Consider the following 18,000-nt stretch of genomic DNA (forward strand, 5'->3'; position numbering starts at 1 on the left):
TGCTGATGAAAATGTGTTTGTCACATATTTAGAACTGCATTTTTAAAATTTCCCTTGGTTAGATAATAATAGGGTTGCCATATTCCAGTTCCACAAATCCGGGCAGGTTAATTTGCATATTATGCAAATTTGCATATTAATATTTGGATTGTCCAGTTGTTTTGTTTTTGTGCCTAGGAATTACCACCAAAACCTGGGGAAAGATGTGAGAAATCTTTTTTTTAAAAGCAACATTTTTAGCCTTAAATGCCTAGACTCTAGTTTCCAACACTATGGAGTATTTATTGATTGATTAAGAGGATTTATATCCTGCCCTTTTGCTGTTAAAAACAGAGCTCAGCACAGCTTACAAATATAATAAAAACAATGAAAATACACAATCAACATAAAAACATAATAAAAACACAAAATAGCAACAAACAAAGTAAGCCAGGGCAGCAGTACGGTTAACCATATACGATATATTTCAAAGTTGTGGTGGGTGGAGAAAAACAAGAAACCAAAATGTTAGGAAAAGGAGTCTTTCACACAACATGCTCAGTTGTAAATACCGTTGCAGCAAGCTTTACAAGTTCCTCCAGTATTCCACTGGTGCAGGCACTCAGACATTCAAAGTATCTGTATCTTTCTTAGGTTTTATAAAAGCAGAGCTTTGCTTAACTCAAAATTTCCAACCCTACCTCACAGCTCACAACAAGAAATAAAGCCATTTAAAATCCAATAACCATAAAAACAAGATTCGGAATTTTGGGTTGTGTGAATGAAGTTGCTTATTAAAGCAAGTAGGCAGGGCTTACTTAGGTATTACAGTTTTTATTCTGTAGGAAAGTAATACTGATTTTTTAAAAACTAATACTAATCAGTATTACTTTCCTACAGAATAAAAACTGTAATACCTAAGTAAGCCCTGCCTACTTGCTTTAAAATAGGACTGGAGGGCACAAACACAATTCTTTTTTACATTCACTTTATTCTCCCTTTGATCAACCACATCTACACAGGTTCCACCTCCATACTCAAAATGAAACTGGGCCTGGAAGTGTGCAACAACCCCACACATACTTTGCTAATTAGATTACCAATGCCAGGATGTCTGTCTTATGGACTACTCATCTGCTCCCCCCGGGCATCATGAAAGATCTAGTCCTGGGCTCAGAAAGAAAATAAATATCTGGTCCTCTTCAAAGTATTGATAAGCCTCTTGTTTTAATTGAAATAATAATTATAAATTCTTGTTCTTATCACTAATGGGAGTTAATTATCTTGCATATGCTGCTGTTGCTTCTATGGCTGTAACGGAGTGAGGTTAAAGATAAGTGAAATGCAAATAGGAATTTTGAAGTTAGGAGCCCATAATTACAGCCCCCATAGCTATGCCTCCTATGAAGGCTCCAGAAGGCATGGTGGTATAGTGAGAATCTTGGAAACTGGCTAGTAAAGATGGGTTACTGTCAAATGAAAGAGGAATCCAGTCTCTGCTTGATTATTTTCTGTAAATCTCTGACTTCCATAATGCTGTTCTGTTCCATTCTGATGCTTCCCATAAGCTCATTTCAAAACAAAACATTACAAAATTTATAGTCCTAAACTCAGAAATGCTTGCTTAACAACTGTCTAAGGTTTCATAGTGATACACAATACAGTCAGAGAGAATCGAGAGTTCAAAGTCTAAAATGAGAAAAAAAATTCTGTCAAAGTTCTCATAATTTGTTGATAAAAATCAGCCATGTTCACGGAATACCTGTAATCCTATTACTGACCTTGCCCCATACTTCTTGCTCTCATCTTCTGCAGTTTAAAAGTTAAGAAAAATGCCTGGCTGATTTTTAATTAATTTAAGATATTTTATACTGAATTCAAAGATAAGCCCTGGCATGCTCAGTAAGAACCAACTGTCAGTGTTCTAAAAGCCAGAGTCACAGCTGCTTGGCTTGGCTGATCAGGGGACCATACCCACACCAGACCTTTATTTCATTTCTGACAGTCATGGCTTCCCCCAAAGAATCCTGGGAAGGGTAGTTTGTGAACAGTGCTAAGAGGAGACTCCGATTCCCCTGACAGAGCTCCAGTGGCCAGAGTGGTTTAACAGTTAGCGGCTCTGATTGAAGCTCCATGAGGAGTACAGGGCATCTCCTAGCATCTAGTGAAATAAAGGTCTGGTGTGGATGTACTTTGGTTTAAATTTGGGTGGGAGACTACATATGCTTGCTATAGAATAAAAAGCTGGAGGAAACCCTGAAGAGCAATGTTACTGTTCACAATGTTTTCCTTTTGGTAAGGAAAGGGGCTTCCCCTCTGCCAAGTGCCCACCACCCAATCTCCTCTCCACACCCTTCCTCCTTTGCTCTCCCCTTCCTGCCCTCCTCCTCCCCTTCCTGCCCTTCCCACAGGTCTGTTTCATTCCCACTGCGAACATACCCGTTGGCTGCGCTCGACGTCGAAGGCCCTTCTCCGGGTTCCAACTCACAAGGAGGCCTGGAGAGCAACAACGAGATCTCGGGCCTTCTCGGTGGTGGCCCCCGAATTATGGAATGCCCTCCCTGATGAGATACGCCTGGCGCCTTCTTTGATATCTTTTCGGCGCCAGGTAAAGACCTACCTCTTTGCCCAGGCATTTTAGTTTTAATTTTAGTTTTAGTTTTGGTTTTGTGTTTAATTTAATTTTAATGTTATCGTTAATTAGTTGTATGTTCTATTTTTGTCTTAATCTGTTTTAATGTGTTTTTATATTCACATGTTTTATCCACATTCGCTGGTTTTAAATGTGGTTTTATCATATTGTACACCGCCCTGACAGCCTGTTGCTATAGGGCGGTTTAAAAGTGTAATAAAAATAAATAAAATAAATCTATCCTAAGCATGATTGCACAAGAGTAAACCCCACTGAACTCAAAAAGCATGCAAATTATCAAATCTGCCCTTCCCTCCTCCCTCCTATCCCCTTCCTCTTGCCCCTTCCCTTTCTTTTCTTTGCCCCTCCCTCTCCCTCCCCCATCCCCTTCCAATCCCCTCCTTCCCCTTCCTCCTCCTTCCCCTCCCCTCTCCCCTCCCCCCACTTCCTCCATGGTCAGCTTTACCTATCAAGCATGATTGCATGGGGGTAAATCCCATTGAAGTCAATAAACATGCACATTATCAAACTTGCTTATCTGCCAGAATATTTTTATGTTCCATCCAGGCTTGAAGTTTCCAATAAAGATGCCTGGCATAGTGCTTGCTAATTATGGTTGATAAGCCAATTGGGTGCTAATTTGCTGGACTGTCCTTCCTCCCCTTTTTGAAAATGGGAATAACAACGCTAAACCCCAGTTGGGAGGGATATGCATGTTTTTATCTGTATAAGTAAAGAGGTTTGCCAGAACTGAAGTCAACCATTCAATGTTTCTTTTGATTAACTATGGGGGAATGTAATCACAACCCGGGCCTTGTCTGTTTTTAGATGGTTTACCAGATCAACTGCCTCAGAGATTGAAACAGGGGACCATTTAAGTAGAGATCCAGAGGCATATTCCAAAGGAAGGGTTGGTATCTTCTCCTTAGTGTACATCCTGTGAAATTGCACTTCCCAGGACCCAACAGGGATATGGGAATCAATGCAATGGACCACAATTAGAAGAGACTGATGTTTGATGCCAAAAAAAGGCCATATCCTTAGTCTTGACTGCATGGATGAGCTCTTCTCATGCTGTTCTTTGTGCATTCTTCTTTTTTGCTTTGAGCAGGATTTTATATTGTTTTTTATGGAACATTAAGTCACCCAATGGTACTGTGAAAGGTTTTTTCTTATGCATCCTACATTTCATGATAAGAGCATTTTTGGCAGCAATGCACTCATGATCAGCCCTTGGATCCAAATTGGTTGGTCCATGACTTTCATGTATTTTTTAGATGGGCCTTTAGCTCATTAATCAGTGTATCATAGTGATCTAGGATCCCCTGATTTGTACCTATTGAAAGAACAGAGGAACGGATCATGTGAAGATGGTCAGTGTGTAGTCATTGTGTGATGGACCTATCGACCCTCGTGGACCATCTAATTCTGGTGGTTCTAACATCAGCCTCAATATTAGGCTGAAAAGCAACATCTACAAGCAGGTGCTGTTCTATGAGCTTCAGGGCCAGGGCTAGTGGGAGATGGTTACTGTCAGAGTGGCTGTCTATCTTGAGTTGGACCACAGATTTTAGCAAACTGTGGGAAGAAATCACATGATCAGACACTTGTCCTATCACCTGACCAGAATGTAAATTCTCCTGGGGTATCACATATTATGTTGCCATTTATGATACACATAAGTTGTACCATTTGAGCCAGGCAAAGGCCTGCATAGTTACAGGTGTTGTCTTTGGAATGATGTGTGTTTATCAAGGAAGAAGTAGGCCTTTCTGGGAGGCAGGCTTGATGATATGCATAGAGATCCTTATAATCAGGCCCCAATCTGGCATTAAAATCTCTCCCAATGAGTACTTCCGTAGCAGGGGTAGTTTGTAAAAGATCTCCCATATAAATTTCTAAGCCTTGCCATATCAGATTTATCTGGGAGCGGAGATGTTGATAGGGGAGGTATATGTTTATGAGTAACATGTTTGAATGTTTTCATTTAATCATCACAGCTGTTGGTATTTCGTCAAGGAAAGACAGATTAATCAATGAAACACGAAGCTTGGTGGACACCAATATACCTAAGCGGCCCCTGAGCCTGCCCTTCTTATCACTAGGGGAGGCATGCAATTGATGGGCAGTAAAACTATTTAGTTCTATATAATCGAGAGCCCAGGTGTCTTGTAACATCAAAATGTCAAATTTAGAGAGCAAGTTATCTCTGCTCTTTGCTCCTGCAATATTCCAGGAGATGTTAGGATGCAGGATTGGGGTCCTGGCACTTCAGAGGATGAGGAGGGGGAGGAGATCATTTTCCCAGAGTTGTGTGAAGAAGAACCAGAGGAGGGGAGAGGAATCCCAGAGTTAGTGTTGCCCAACAGTAAAGACCTTGAAACTCTAGCTGACACAGACACAGACTCTTCCCAGGAACTTCCCACGCTCACCCCCCTTCCCAGGTCAGAGCAGTTAGAAACGGGAGGGGGAATTCAACTCCCTCCTCAGCCAGAGAAAAGCCCGCCTGATGGGCATGGCATCCACCCCCCTCTTTCCCCAATACCAGAGGTAGAATCCTCAGAAGGGGGGGCAGCGCTTCCCCCTTCACCACGAACCTGGAGAAAACAAAAAAGAGCAAGGGGGAGAGAGAGGAGGGATGTAGAAGAGAGCACCTTGAGGCGGAGTGAGAGAATTCACGCCAGAAAGCCCCCTTTATAAGATTCAGGGGGAGCAGGGATTCCTTGTTCTGTCAACTCTCTTGCATGTTGCTTGTTTTATCTTTTATGTACACCGCCCAGAGAGCCTTTTTGGCTTAGGGCGGTATATAAATTAAATAAAATAAATAAATAAATGTCGCTGGACACGTGTTATTGTGTTGCTTCATGAGAAGGCATAGTTTCTGTTTGGATATTACTTTAATAAAGACTGAATTGCTTTCACCAACTGGTCTGGTTCCTGAGTCCAGTCCTGGACACGACAGATTGACAGAACCACCTACTTCACACTCAACGCTCCCACCGCTTGAACATGACAAGATGGAGAAGGGAGCAGGGGGAACAAATCCCACTTCTGAGACGGAGGAAGTGAGACAACTGAGAACAAATGTGGTGGATCTACAGGCAGATGTTCAAACCTTGTTAGCGGTGGTCAGGACATTGAAGACTGACAATCAGACCTTGAAAACCACGATAGATCAGATGCGAACAACCCCTCCAGCCGCTGTGGTGAAGATTCCTATAGGATTACCACCAAAATATGCGGGACAGAGTGAGCAGCTCTCTACCTTCGTGGCTCAATGTGAATTGTATTTGGACATCAGGAATGCAGAGTTTCCTAGTGATGTGGCCAAAATGGCCTTCATGATCAGTCTCTTGGAAGGAGAAGCTGCCAAATGGGTAACTCCGTACCTGGTCAGAAAGGATGGCCTTCTGGGAAGATATAGAGAATTTATGCGAGCCATGACTGAGATGTTCCAGGACCCTCAAAGGGCTGAGACTGTGGCTAGGCAGTTGGGCGCCTTGAAGCAAGGGAAAGGAACCGTGTCAGAGTACACTAACGCCTTTAAAATTCTGTCCCAGGAAACTGGTTATAATGATGCAGCCTTGATGTTTATGTATAGGAGTGGACTGAGTTCTGAAATCTTGGATGACTTGGCTAGAACTACCCCCCCAAATAATCTGCCTGGACTGATTAGGCTGTGCCTGCAGATCGATCACCGGTTGGAAGGAAGGCGCCTGGAAAAGAAACAGGAGATCCAGAGATACTCAGTTTCAGCATCTCGCAGCAAGACCCTTTCAACCCCAGGAACATCAGGTAACGCGACCGAAGGACGGGGGGGGCTAGGCCGAAGCTGTTGGAAGTGTCAGGCCCAGGATGGGACTCAGGAACCAGGCTTGTGGTTGAAAGCAATTCAGTTTTTATTAAGGTAATATCCAAACATAGACTGCGCCTTCTCATGAAGCAACACAAAGTTACAGGTCCTGCGACGTGGAAGAAAGTTGACAGAGCAAGGGACCGCTTTCCCGCCTGTCTCTTAAGAGGGGGGCAAATGGGCGCGAAGCCATTCGCTCCTCCTTACCGGACCCTCGGTCACCACCCTCCTGCCCCCTTCCTTTCCTGTCTTTTCAACTATCTTCGCGTACGTGGCGACGGGGGAAGCACGGGCCCCTCCTCTTCTGAAGTCTCCAACTCTGGTATGAAGGAGAGAGGGGGGTCGAGCTTCAAACTGTCTTGCAATCTCTCGCTGCTTTTCTCTGGCTCAGGAGGCAGCGTGGGAACTTCGAGGGAAGACTCCAGTTCTGTGAGACCGTCAAGGTCTCCGTTGCTATGCAACGCTATCTCTGGAATTTCCTCTCCTTCTCCAGTCTGCTCTAACGAACTGGGCCCCTCCTCCTCCGTTTCTGAATCCTCATACCCCCAACCTGGCACCTGGACGTCTGACGCCCTGACATCATCCCCTCTCCCATGCTGTGCCCCCCCTCCCGACAGGCTTGGGGCGATGGGGAAACCTTCAGTGAAAACGTTTTACCAAATCTGGAGCGTGCACATCAGTTTCAGCTTCCCAAGATCTGTCTGCCGGCCCATAGCCCTTCCAGTGAATCAAATACTGCAATTTGTTATGCCTCATTCGGGAGTCCAGGATTTCTTCCACTTCAAACTCAGTTTGCTCATTCACTATTAACGGAGCCCCTGGAGGCTCCTCTGGCCGCAATTCGCTGGGGGGGGGCTGCTTTTGTTAACAAGGATCGATGAAACACAGGGTGTATTTTAAACGTGTCTGGTAGCTTTAGTCGATAAGCCACGGGATTAATTTGAGCCTCTATTTCAAAGGGCCCCACCCTTTTGTCCTGTAATTTCCTACATTTGCCCGGCATCTGAAGGAAACGAGTGGACAGCCATACCTGATCTCCTGGTTGAAGGGGGGGGCTCCCTCCTGTGCAGATCAGCAGCTCGCTTGTACTCCATCTTGGCTTCGTTTAGCTGCTGTTTCAATGTCTGTTGAACGCCCTGTAACTCCTTCAGATAGTCTTCTGCGGCCGGCAGCAGCACCCCTTCTGAGCTGCTTGGGAAGGCTTTAGGATGAAATCCATAATTAGCGAAGAACGGGGTTTGCTCAGTGTTGGAGTGCAAAGCGTTGTTATAGGCAAACTCTGCAAAGTGCAAATATGACACCCAGTCAGTCTGTTGATAGGACACATAACAACGTAAATATCTTTCCAAAACAGCGTTCAGGCGTTCCATCTGACCGTTCGTCTGGGGATGATGAGTGGAAGAGAGTTTTAGCTCCGTCTGCAACTGTTTCCACATTGCTCTCCAAAATTTAGCTGTGAACTGAGTTCCTCGATCCGAGACTACACTGTTTGGCAATCCATGCAACCGGTAGATTTCCCTGATGAATAACTTGGCTGTTTCTTTTGCCTCTAAGGCCCCTGAACAAGGGAGAAAATGCGCCATTTTGGTGAGTAAATTGACCACCACCAGGATGGCCGTCATTCCTTGTGACTTTGGTAGATCAGTTATAAAATCCATGGAAAGGTCCTTCCAGGGTTCGTTTGGGACAGGTAGCGGTTGTAACAGCCTGGCTGGCTTTCCTGTTTGTGTTTTCGCCCGCACACAGACAGAACAGGATTTTACATAGTTCTCAATGTCTCGACGCATTTTAGGCCACCAAAAGTCCTTGGCCACGTTCTGAATGGTTTTATAAATACCAAAGTGCCCTGCGGTGATGGAGTCATGGCACTGACGTAGGACTCTGAGTCTTAATTCTCCTTCTGGCACATACCTGGCTGCTTTGAATCATAACAGTCCATCTCGCCAGTGGAAACTTACTTCTGGATCTTGATCTTGTCCCGCCTCCTGAATATATTGTTGCAGGTCTGCATCTGCCTGTTGTGCCCTTTTGAGTTCTTCTTCCCATGAAGGCTGACATGATCCCAATGTTAATTTCTCCGGCAGGATCACGTATTGAGGCTGGTCATTGTATTCACTTCCTTGGAATTGTGGCTGTCTGGATAAGGCGTCTGCTCTCTGGTTTTTAGCTTGAGCATGATAAGTAATCTTGAAGTTGAACCTAGTGAGGAACTGAGACCACCTTATCTGTCTCTGGTTCAGCTTCCTGGCTGTTTGCAGGCTTTCCAGGTTCTTGTGGTCGGAGTGCACTTCAATCTGATGAGAGGCCCCCTCCAAGTATTGTCTCCAGTTCTCAAAAGAATCCTTGATGGCTAGTAGTTCCTTCTCTCAAACTGTATAGTTCTTCTCTGCAGGCTTTAACTTTCTAGAGAAGTACGCGCAGGGGTGCAGCTCCTTCCCTTCTTGGTCTAATTGCAGAAGGACCCCCCCAATGGCAAAATCTGAAGCATCGACTTCCACGACAAAGGGGCGGGTTGGATCGGCGAAGCACAGAATGGGCTCAGTAGCAAATCTTCTTTTCAGCTCCTCAAAGGCGTTTGTGGTGTTCTCTATCCATTGGAATTTCTTCTTTCCCCTTAAACAGTCAGTCAGGGGGGCTGTTAATTTGGAAAACCCTGGAATGAACTTTCTGTAGTAATTGGCAAACCCTAGAAAACGTTGTACATCCTTTTTGGTGACAGGTTGACCCCAGTCCAGTATACAACTCACTTTCCCTGGGTCCATCTCCACTCCCCCCGCTGAGATTCGGTACCCAAGGAAGTCCAGAGACTTGAGGTCAAATCCACATTTCTCTAGCTTAGCATACAGATGATTTTCTCTCAGTCTCCTCAACACAGTTTTTACGTGCTGGTCATGGTCTTCTTGATTCTTTGAGAACACTAGGATATCATCCAAGTAACAAATTACATACGTGTCCAACAGGTCTCTAAACACGTCGTTCATTAACTTTTGAAACACGCCTGGACTCCCCGAAAGTCCGAACGGCATGACCAAATACTCAAACTGACCGTAAGAAGTCAGAAATCCTGTTTTCCATTCATGTCCCTCCTTCATCCTGACCAGATTGTACGCTCCTCTTAAATCCAGCTTCGTGAAGATTTTTGCTGAGCGCAGGCGGTCTAGTAGCTCTGAAATCAAGGGCAGTGGGTAACTGTTAGGGATGGTGATCTGATTCAATGCACGGTAGTCGTTACAAGGTCTGAGCTCCCCCCCTTCTTCTTCACAAACAACAGGGGCGCTCCAGCAGGGGACTGTGAGGGACGTATGAATCCTCGCTTCAGGTTCTTTTCCAGAAATTCCTTCAGGGCCTCCCTCTCAATCTCTGTGAGAGAGTAAATTCTCCCCGATGGGATGCTGGCTCCTGGCACGAGATCAATCGCACAGTCATAAGGGCGGTGGGGGGGTAGAGTCTCTGCCTCTTTTTCATCAAACACATTTATGCTTTTATTGTTCGAAACCGGGCCATGTGGCCAGAGATTGTGGACTGAAAGGGGGGAAGGCAGAGCCGTCGGGAAACTAGAACACCCAGTCCAAGTGCAGGCCGGTGGACTGGGGGCAGCGTTGTATAAAGGCCCTCCAATGTTCCAACCCCCCTCCAAAGGAGTGTTGGTTCTACCTATTCGGATTACAACTTCCCAATGAGTGATGTTTAACTCTACTGCATTTGAATTCCTCATACTTTGAACGAAGGGTCACTTGCTCGCTCTCGTGTACTGCCCCCGCTAAGGTGTTCTTGATTCCTTCGGGTTGACAGTTCTCCTGACAATACTGAGAGGTGAACCACACCACCGCCTCCTTCAGCTTATTTTGGGTTTGTGCTTGGCTAGCCAGGGCATTCCCAGAATCACCTCAAAGTTTGAGAGATCTGACATGTACAGCAAAATGAGCTCCTCATGCCCAGGAATTTGAAGTTTCAATTCCTCCATGGCGTGTGTCACCCCTCCTGACTTCAGGGGTCTCCCATCGATGGTCTCCACAGATAGGGGAACGTCCAGTTTCCACCTAGAAATTCCATAATGCTTGGCTAACTTGCATCCATAAAATTCGTGGAGGCCCCACTGTCAATTAATGCAGTAGAGTTAAACATCACTCATTGGGAAGTTGTAATCTGAATAGGTAGAACCAACACTCCTTTGGAGGGGGGTTGGAACATTGGAGGGCCTTTATACAACGCTGCCCCCAGTCCACCGGCCTGCACTTGGACTGGGTGTTCTAGTTTCCTGATGGCTCTGCCTTCCCCCCTTTCAGTCCACAATCTCTGGCCACATGGCCCGGTTTCGAACAATAAAAGCATAAACGTTCTCGGCGGCGTCTCTCTTTTTCTTCTTCTGACAGTCTCAGCCTAGCCCCTCCCTGTCCCTCGGGTGCATTACCTGCCGTTCCTGAAGTGGAAAGGACCTTGCTGTGGGATGCCGAGGCTGAATATCTCGGGACCTCCTGTTTCTTTTCCAGGCGCCTTCGTTCCAGCCGGTGATCGATCTGTAAACATAGCCGGATTAGCCCTGTCAGGTCAGTGGGGGGAGAGGTCCTGGCCAGCTCATCCAGGATCTCAGCATTTAGTCCACTCCGGTACATAAACATCAAGGCTGCCTCATTATAACCAGTTTCCTGGGACAAAATTTTAAAAGCATTAGTGTACTTGGAAACAGTTCCTTTGGCTTGTTTCAGTGCGCCTAACTGCCGCGCTACTGTTTCAGCTCGTTGCGGGTCTTGAAACATCTCGGTCATTTCTTGTATAAATCCTCTGTATCTTCCTAGGAGGGTATCCTTTCTCACCAGGTACGGGGTCACCCATTTTGCAGCATCTCCCTCCAGAAGGCTGATCACGAAGGCCACTTTAGCCCCATCACTCGGAAATTCTGCATTCCTGACATCCAAGTATAACTCACATTGAGCCACAAAAGTTGCCAACTGATCACTTTGCCCCACATACTTTGGGGGTAATCCAATGGGAACCTTCACCGCCGCGGCTGGAGGGGCTGCCCGCATCTGATCGACCGTGGCTTGCAAGGCCTGATTATCCGTTTTCAGCGCCTTGACTGCTGCCAGCAAAGTTCGAACATCCGTCTGCAGATCAGCCACATTAGTCCTCAAAAGTCTCACTTCTTCTGTCTCAGAAGTGGGATTTGCTCCCCCTGCCGCTTCCTTTGACATCTTGTCACGGTCAAGTGAAGAGAGCGTAGAGGGTGAATTAGGTGGCTCTGTCAAGCTGTCAAGCCCAGGATGGGACTCAGGAACCAGGCTTGTGGTTGAAAGCAATTCAGTTTTTATTAAGATAATATCCAAACATAGACTGCGCCTTCTCATGAAGCAACACAAAGTTACAGGTCCTGCGATGTGGAAGAAAGTTGACAGAGCAAGGGACCGCTTTCCCGCCTGTCTCTTAAGAGGGGGGCAAACGGGCGTGAAGCCTTTCGCTCCTCCTTACTGGACCCTCGGTCACCACCCTCCTGCCCCCTTCCTTTCCTGTCTTTTCAACTGTCTTTGCGTACGTGGCGACGGGGGAAGCATGGGCCCCTCCTCTTCTGAAGTCTCCGACTCTGGTATGGAGGAGAGGGGGGGTCGAGCTTCAAACTGTCTTGCAATCTCTCGCTGCTTTTCTCTGGCTCAGGAGGCAGCATGGGAACTTCAAGGGAAGACTCCAGTTCTGTGAGACCGTCAAGGTCTCCGTTGCTATGCAACGCTATCTCTGGAATTTCCTCTCCTTCTCCAGTCTGCTCTAACAAACTGGGCCCCTCCTCCTCCGTTTCTGAATCCTCATACCCCCAACCTGGCACCTGGACGTCTGACGCCCTGACAGGAAGAAGAAAAGGAGAGGTGACATCAAGAACATATCTGCTTTTACTGTTCAAAGCCGGGCCACATGGCTAGGGATTGCGGACTGGAAGGGGGAGAAACAGAGCCGGCAGGAAACTAACGAACCCAGTCCACGTACAGGCCGGTGGACTGAGGGCCGTGTTGTACAAAGGGCCTCCGGTGGCAAAACCTCCTTCAAAAGGAGTCTTCGTGCTACCTATTCGGATTACAACTCCCAAAGGAGTAATGTTTAACTCCACAGCGTTAATTGACAGTGGAGCAACCACAAATTTTATTGATGCAGAGCTAGCAAAGCGTTATGGAATTTCCCAATGGAAATTGGACACCCCCTTGTCGGTGGAGACCATAGATGGGAGACCCTTGAAATCAGGAGGGGTAACACGAGCCATGGAGGAATTGAAACTACAGATCCCGGGGCACGAAGAGTTCATTTCGCTGTATGTGTCAGACCTCTCAAACTTTGATGTGATCCTGGGAACGCCCTGGTTAGTCAAGCATGACCCAAAGATAGTGTGGAAGGACGTGGTGGTGTGGTTCACTTCTCAGTACTGCCAGGAAAACTGTCAGCCAGAAGGAACCACCAACACTCTGGCAGGGGCAGTGCAGGAAGCCAAGCAAGTGACCCTTCCCTCGAAGTATGTGGAATTTAAAGATGTATTTGATGAAAAAGAGGCAGAGATCTTACCCCCCCCACCGCCCTTATGACTGTGCAATTGATTTAGTGCCAGGAGCGAGCATTCCATCGAGAAGAATTTACTCTCTCACAGAGAAAGAGACAGAGGCACTGAGGGAATTTCTGGAGAAAAACCTGAAGCGAGGATTTATACGTCCCTTGCAGTCCCCCGCTGGAGTGCCCCTGTTGTTCGTGAAGAAGAAAGGAGGTGAGCTCAGACCCTGTAATGACTACCGTGCCTTAAATCAAGTCACTATTCCTAACAGCTATCCGCTGCCCCTGATTTTGGAGTTGTTAGACCGACTGCGCTCTGCAAAAATCTTCACGAAACTGGACTTAAGAGGAGCATACAATCTGATCAGAATGAAGGAGGGAGATGAATGGAAGACAGGATTTCTGACCTCCTATGGTCAATTTGAATATTTGGTAATGCCATTCGGACTTTGTGGAAGGCCTGGCATGTTTCAAAAGTTCATGAACGAAGTGTTTAGAGACCTCCTGGACAAGTATGTAATTTGTTATTTAGATGATATTCTGGTGTTTTCAAAGAACCAAGAAGACCATGATCAGCATGTGAAAACTGTGTTGGGAAGACTGAGAGAGAACCATTTGTATGCTAAGTTAGAGAAATGTGGGTTTGACCTATCGTCTTTGGACTTTCTTGGATATCGCATCTCAGCAGAAGGAGTGGAAATGGACCCAGAAAAAGTGAGTTGTATATTGGATTGAGGGCAACCGGCCACTAAAAAGGATGTACAACATTTTTTGGGATTTGCCAACTACTGCAGAAAGTTCATTCCAGGCTTTTCCAAGTTAACAGCCCCTCTCACTGACTGTTTAAGGGGAAAAAGAAAATTTCAATGGACAGAGGACGCTGCAAGTGCCTTCAAAGAGCTGAAGGGAAAGTTTTCCTCTGAGCCCATTTTGCGTTTTGCCAACCCTACCCGTCCTTTCGTCGTGGAAGCGGATGCTTCGGATTTTGCCATCGGGGGGGGTTCTCTTGCAGCTGAATGGGGAAGGAATGGAGCTACACCCCTGCGCGTATTTTTCCGAAAACTAAAGGATGCTGAAAGGAATTACACAGTGTGGGAAAAGGAGTTACTAGCCATCAAGGATTCTTTTGAGAATTGGAGACAGTATTTGGAGGGAGCTCAGCATCAGATAGAAGTGCGTTCAGACCACAAGAACCTGGAGAGTCTACAGACGGCCCGAACGCTGAACTAGAGACAAATACGCTGGTCGCAGTTCTTTGCCAGGTTTAACTTCAAGATTACTTACCATGCCCATGCCAAAAACCAGAGAGCAGATGCTCTATCCAGGCAACCGCAATACAAAGGAGGTGAAATTGACAACCAACCCCAGTACATTGTCCCGCCAGAGAAGCTGATGTTGGGATCATGTCAGCCTTCTTGGGAAGAAGAGCTCAGAAAGGCTCAAGAGGAGGATCCATGCATGCAACAGTATATTCAGGAGATGGGACAGAGTCAGGATCCAGAAATAAACTTCCATTGGAGAGATGGACTGTTGTGGTTTAAAGCCGCCAGATATGTGCCAAAGGGGGATCTAAGACTCAGAATCTTGCGTCAATGTCATGACTCTATCACAGCTGGGCACTTTGGCATCTTTAAGACCATTCAGAATGTAGCCAAGGACTTTTGGTGGCCCCAAATGCGCAGAGACATTGAGAACTATGTAAAATCCTGTTCTGTCTGTATGCGGGCAAAAACAGACACGGGAAGACCACCAGGACTGCTAGAGCCTCTCCCTATTCTGAACGAACCCTGGAAGGACCTATCCATGGATTTTATAACTGATTTACCGAAGTCACAAGGAATGATGGCCATATTGGTCGTCGTGGACTTCCTTACAAAGATGACACATTTCCTCCCTTGCCCAGGGGCCTTAGAGGCTAGAGAGACAGCCAAGCTGTTCATAAAGGAAATCTACCGGCTGCATGGTTTGCCAAATAGCTTAGTCTCAGATCGGGGAACTCAATTCACAGCTAAGTTTTGGAGGACAGTTTGGAGACAGTTGCAGATGGAATTAAAACTTTCTTCGGCTCATCACCTCCAGACGGACGGGCAGACGGAGAGACTGAACACTGTTTTAGAGAGGTATTTATGCTATTATGTGTCCTATCAACAGACTGACTGGGTTTCCTATTTGCATTTCGCAGAGTTTGCCTATAATAACTCCTTGCATACCAGCACTGGGCAAACACCCTTCTTTGCTAACTATGGATTCCATCCCAAAGCCTTCCCCAGTAGTACAGAGAGTGTGCTTGTGCCTGCAGCAGGGGAATTTCTGCAGGAACTACAGGCCGTGCAGCAGGTACTTAAACAACAATTAAACGATGCCAAAATTGAGTATAAATGAATTGCTGATCAGCGTCAAAGAGAGGGGCCCCCCCTCCAACCAGGAGACCAGGTATGGTTGTGCACTCGCTTCCTTCAGATGCCGGGCAAGTGTAGGAAGCTGCAGGATAACAGAGTGGGGCCCTTTGAAGTAGAGGCACAAATTAATCCCGTGGCTTATAGACTGATGTTGCCAGCTACTTTCAAAATACATCCTGTGTTTCATCACTCCTTGTTAACGAAAGCAGCCCCTCCCAGCGATTTACGACCAGTGGAGGTTCCGGGGGCACCCATTCTAGTGGATGGACAACCAGAATTCGAAGTGGAACAGATTCTTGATTCCAGAAGGAGGCGTAATCAATTACAATACTTAATTCACTGGAAGGGTTATGGGCCAGCTGACAGATCATGTGAAAATGAGAGGGATGTGCATGCCCCAGATTTAGTGAAAGAATTCCATCAACGGTTTCCCCATCGCCCTACACCGACCAGTGGGGGGAGGGCACAGCATGAGAGAGGGGATGGTGTCAGGATGCAGGATTGGGGTCCTGGCACTTCAGAGGATGAGGAGGGGGAGGAGATCATTTTCCCAGAGTTGTGTGAAGAAGAACCAGAGGAGGGGGGAGGAATCCCAGAGTTAGTGTTGCCCAACAGTAAAGACCTTGAAACTCTAGCCGACACAGACACAGACTCTTCCCAGGAACTTCCCACGCTCACCCCCCTTCCCAGGTCAGAGCAGTTAGAAACAGGAGGGGGAATTCAACTCCCTCCTCAGCCAGAGAAAAGCCCAACTGATGGGAATGGCATCCACCCCCCTCTTTCCCCAATACCAGAGGTAGAATCCTCAGAAGGGGAGAGGGCAGCGCTTCCCCCTTCACCACGAACCCGGAGAAAACAAAAAAGAGCAAGGGGGAGAAAGAGGAGGGGTGTAGAAGAGAGCACCTTGAGGCGGAGTGAGAGAATTCATGCCAGAAAGCCCCCTTTATAAGAGTCAGGGGGAGCAGGGATTCCTTGTTCTGTCAACTCTCTTGCATGTCGCTGGACACGTGTTATTGTGTTGCTTCATGAGAAGGTGTAGTTTCTGTTTGGATATTACTTTAATAAAGACTGAATTGCTTTCACCAACTGGTCTGGTTCCTGAGTCCAGTCCTGGACACGACAGGAGATGACTGAGAGATTTCTTTAAGAAGTTGGAAATCAATCAAGGTGCCCTGAGAGGAGAGCTATTTGTACACAGTGTGAACCACTGTGCTTCCCATTTTAACTGACCTTTCTGACTGAACAGAAGATTGTTCACCTCCTGAATCCAGACACGCAAGTTCATCTTTAAGTGGGTTCAATCTGCTGATGTTAGATCTCAACAACTAGATAATATCTACTTGGGGAAGCTTTAAATCATTTGACATCATGTCACTTCCTGTGGAGAAATGCTATATATGTGTTTGTTTGTGTTTAGAGAAATGTTATATGACCTCTGTGACTGCCATGAGGCTTTATTTTGGTACATTGTTGCAAAGCCTGCTTGGCAATGGTTGCTTAGTGACACGTTCTGAGAGGTGACAGACATGGCCACTTTAAGATTCTATTAGATGCAGCCTGATCAGGTAAATTCTTTCTGATTGGCTGGAGGTTCCAGGCAGTAGAGGGTTAACTAAATGTTAACAGTTAGAGAGGGCAATTGGCAGTTGGTATTGGAGATGGGAGAGATGGAATGAGGAGCTGGCTGGTAAGAATAGCTGAGGGAAAGATTCAGGGTGTCACAAGGAGTGGTTTGGTGAAGATCAGAAGGTGGGCAGTGACTGAATTAATCTGAGGGGCTGCCCTGAAGAAAAGTCTTACCAGAGGGAAGTGACACAAGTGGGACTATAATACTGGCCAACTGTCAGGAGGGCAACCAGAGGAGCTTTGAAGGCACAGACGCAGTTTGGCCCCAGTAGCTGGACTGGGTTGTGGAAGTAATTGACTGGGGTGGAGGTTTAGGGAGATTGGCCTGAAGGGAGAGCCACTTGGAAGCTGTGTCAACAACAGTGTCTCTGGAGATTTTTGAACCTATAAAGCACCTATAAAATCCCAAAATAAGCAACCCTATACCTTTATATAAATAATATCCCTTTAATAAACCTACAATATAGTTTGAGATTTATACTGTCTCTCAGTGATGGTGTCATCTCACACCTAAAGCCTTCCATACACACTACAAGGAGGGTTACAAGAAGTATTCTGTGTGAATTGGTGGTAGCAAAAGGGTTAAGGAAGTTTGTTTTACACGAAGACAAGCCTCGAGCCTCCGCATGGGGCGCCAATTGTGGGGTGGAGCGCACCCCAGGCAGCGACGGGAAGGAGGAGTTAGAATCCTTCCATCTATGACACAGCTCTCACAAGATTACCCACAATCCTGGGCAGTCTCGTGAGAGCAGCCAAGGGGTGGGAGCCAGACCCAGGCCTTTAAAGGCCCCAGTCTCCTGAGAGCTGGCCTTTTTCTTTGTGTGCCAGCTTTCCCACCCACCATCCCTTGGTCTTAGGGCATCACTGAGCTGTGTTTAACTGGGTTGCTGGTTGACAGGGCCGGATAGGAATTTTTCCTCTCAATGAATCTGGCCCCATGGTTGAGCAGGTTTTTCGCCTATCCCTCAGTGGCTCGCTGTGCAATTGTT

This window comes from Rhineura floridana, chromosome 11 (genome assembly GCF_030035675.1).
Source record: "Rhineura floridana isolate rRhiFlo1 chromosome 11, rRhiFlo1.hap2, whole genome shotgun sequence".
In the NCBI taxonomy this organism is placed as follows: domain Eukaryota; kingdom Metazoa; phylum Chordata; class Lepidosauria; order Squamata; family Rhineuridae; genus Rhineura; species Rhineura floridana.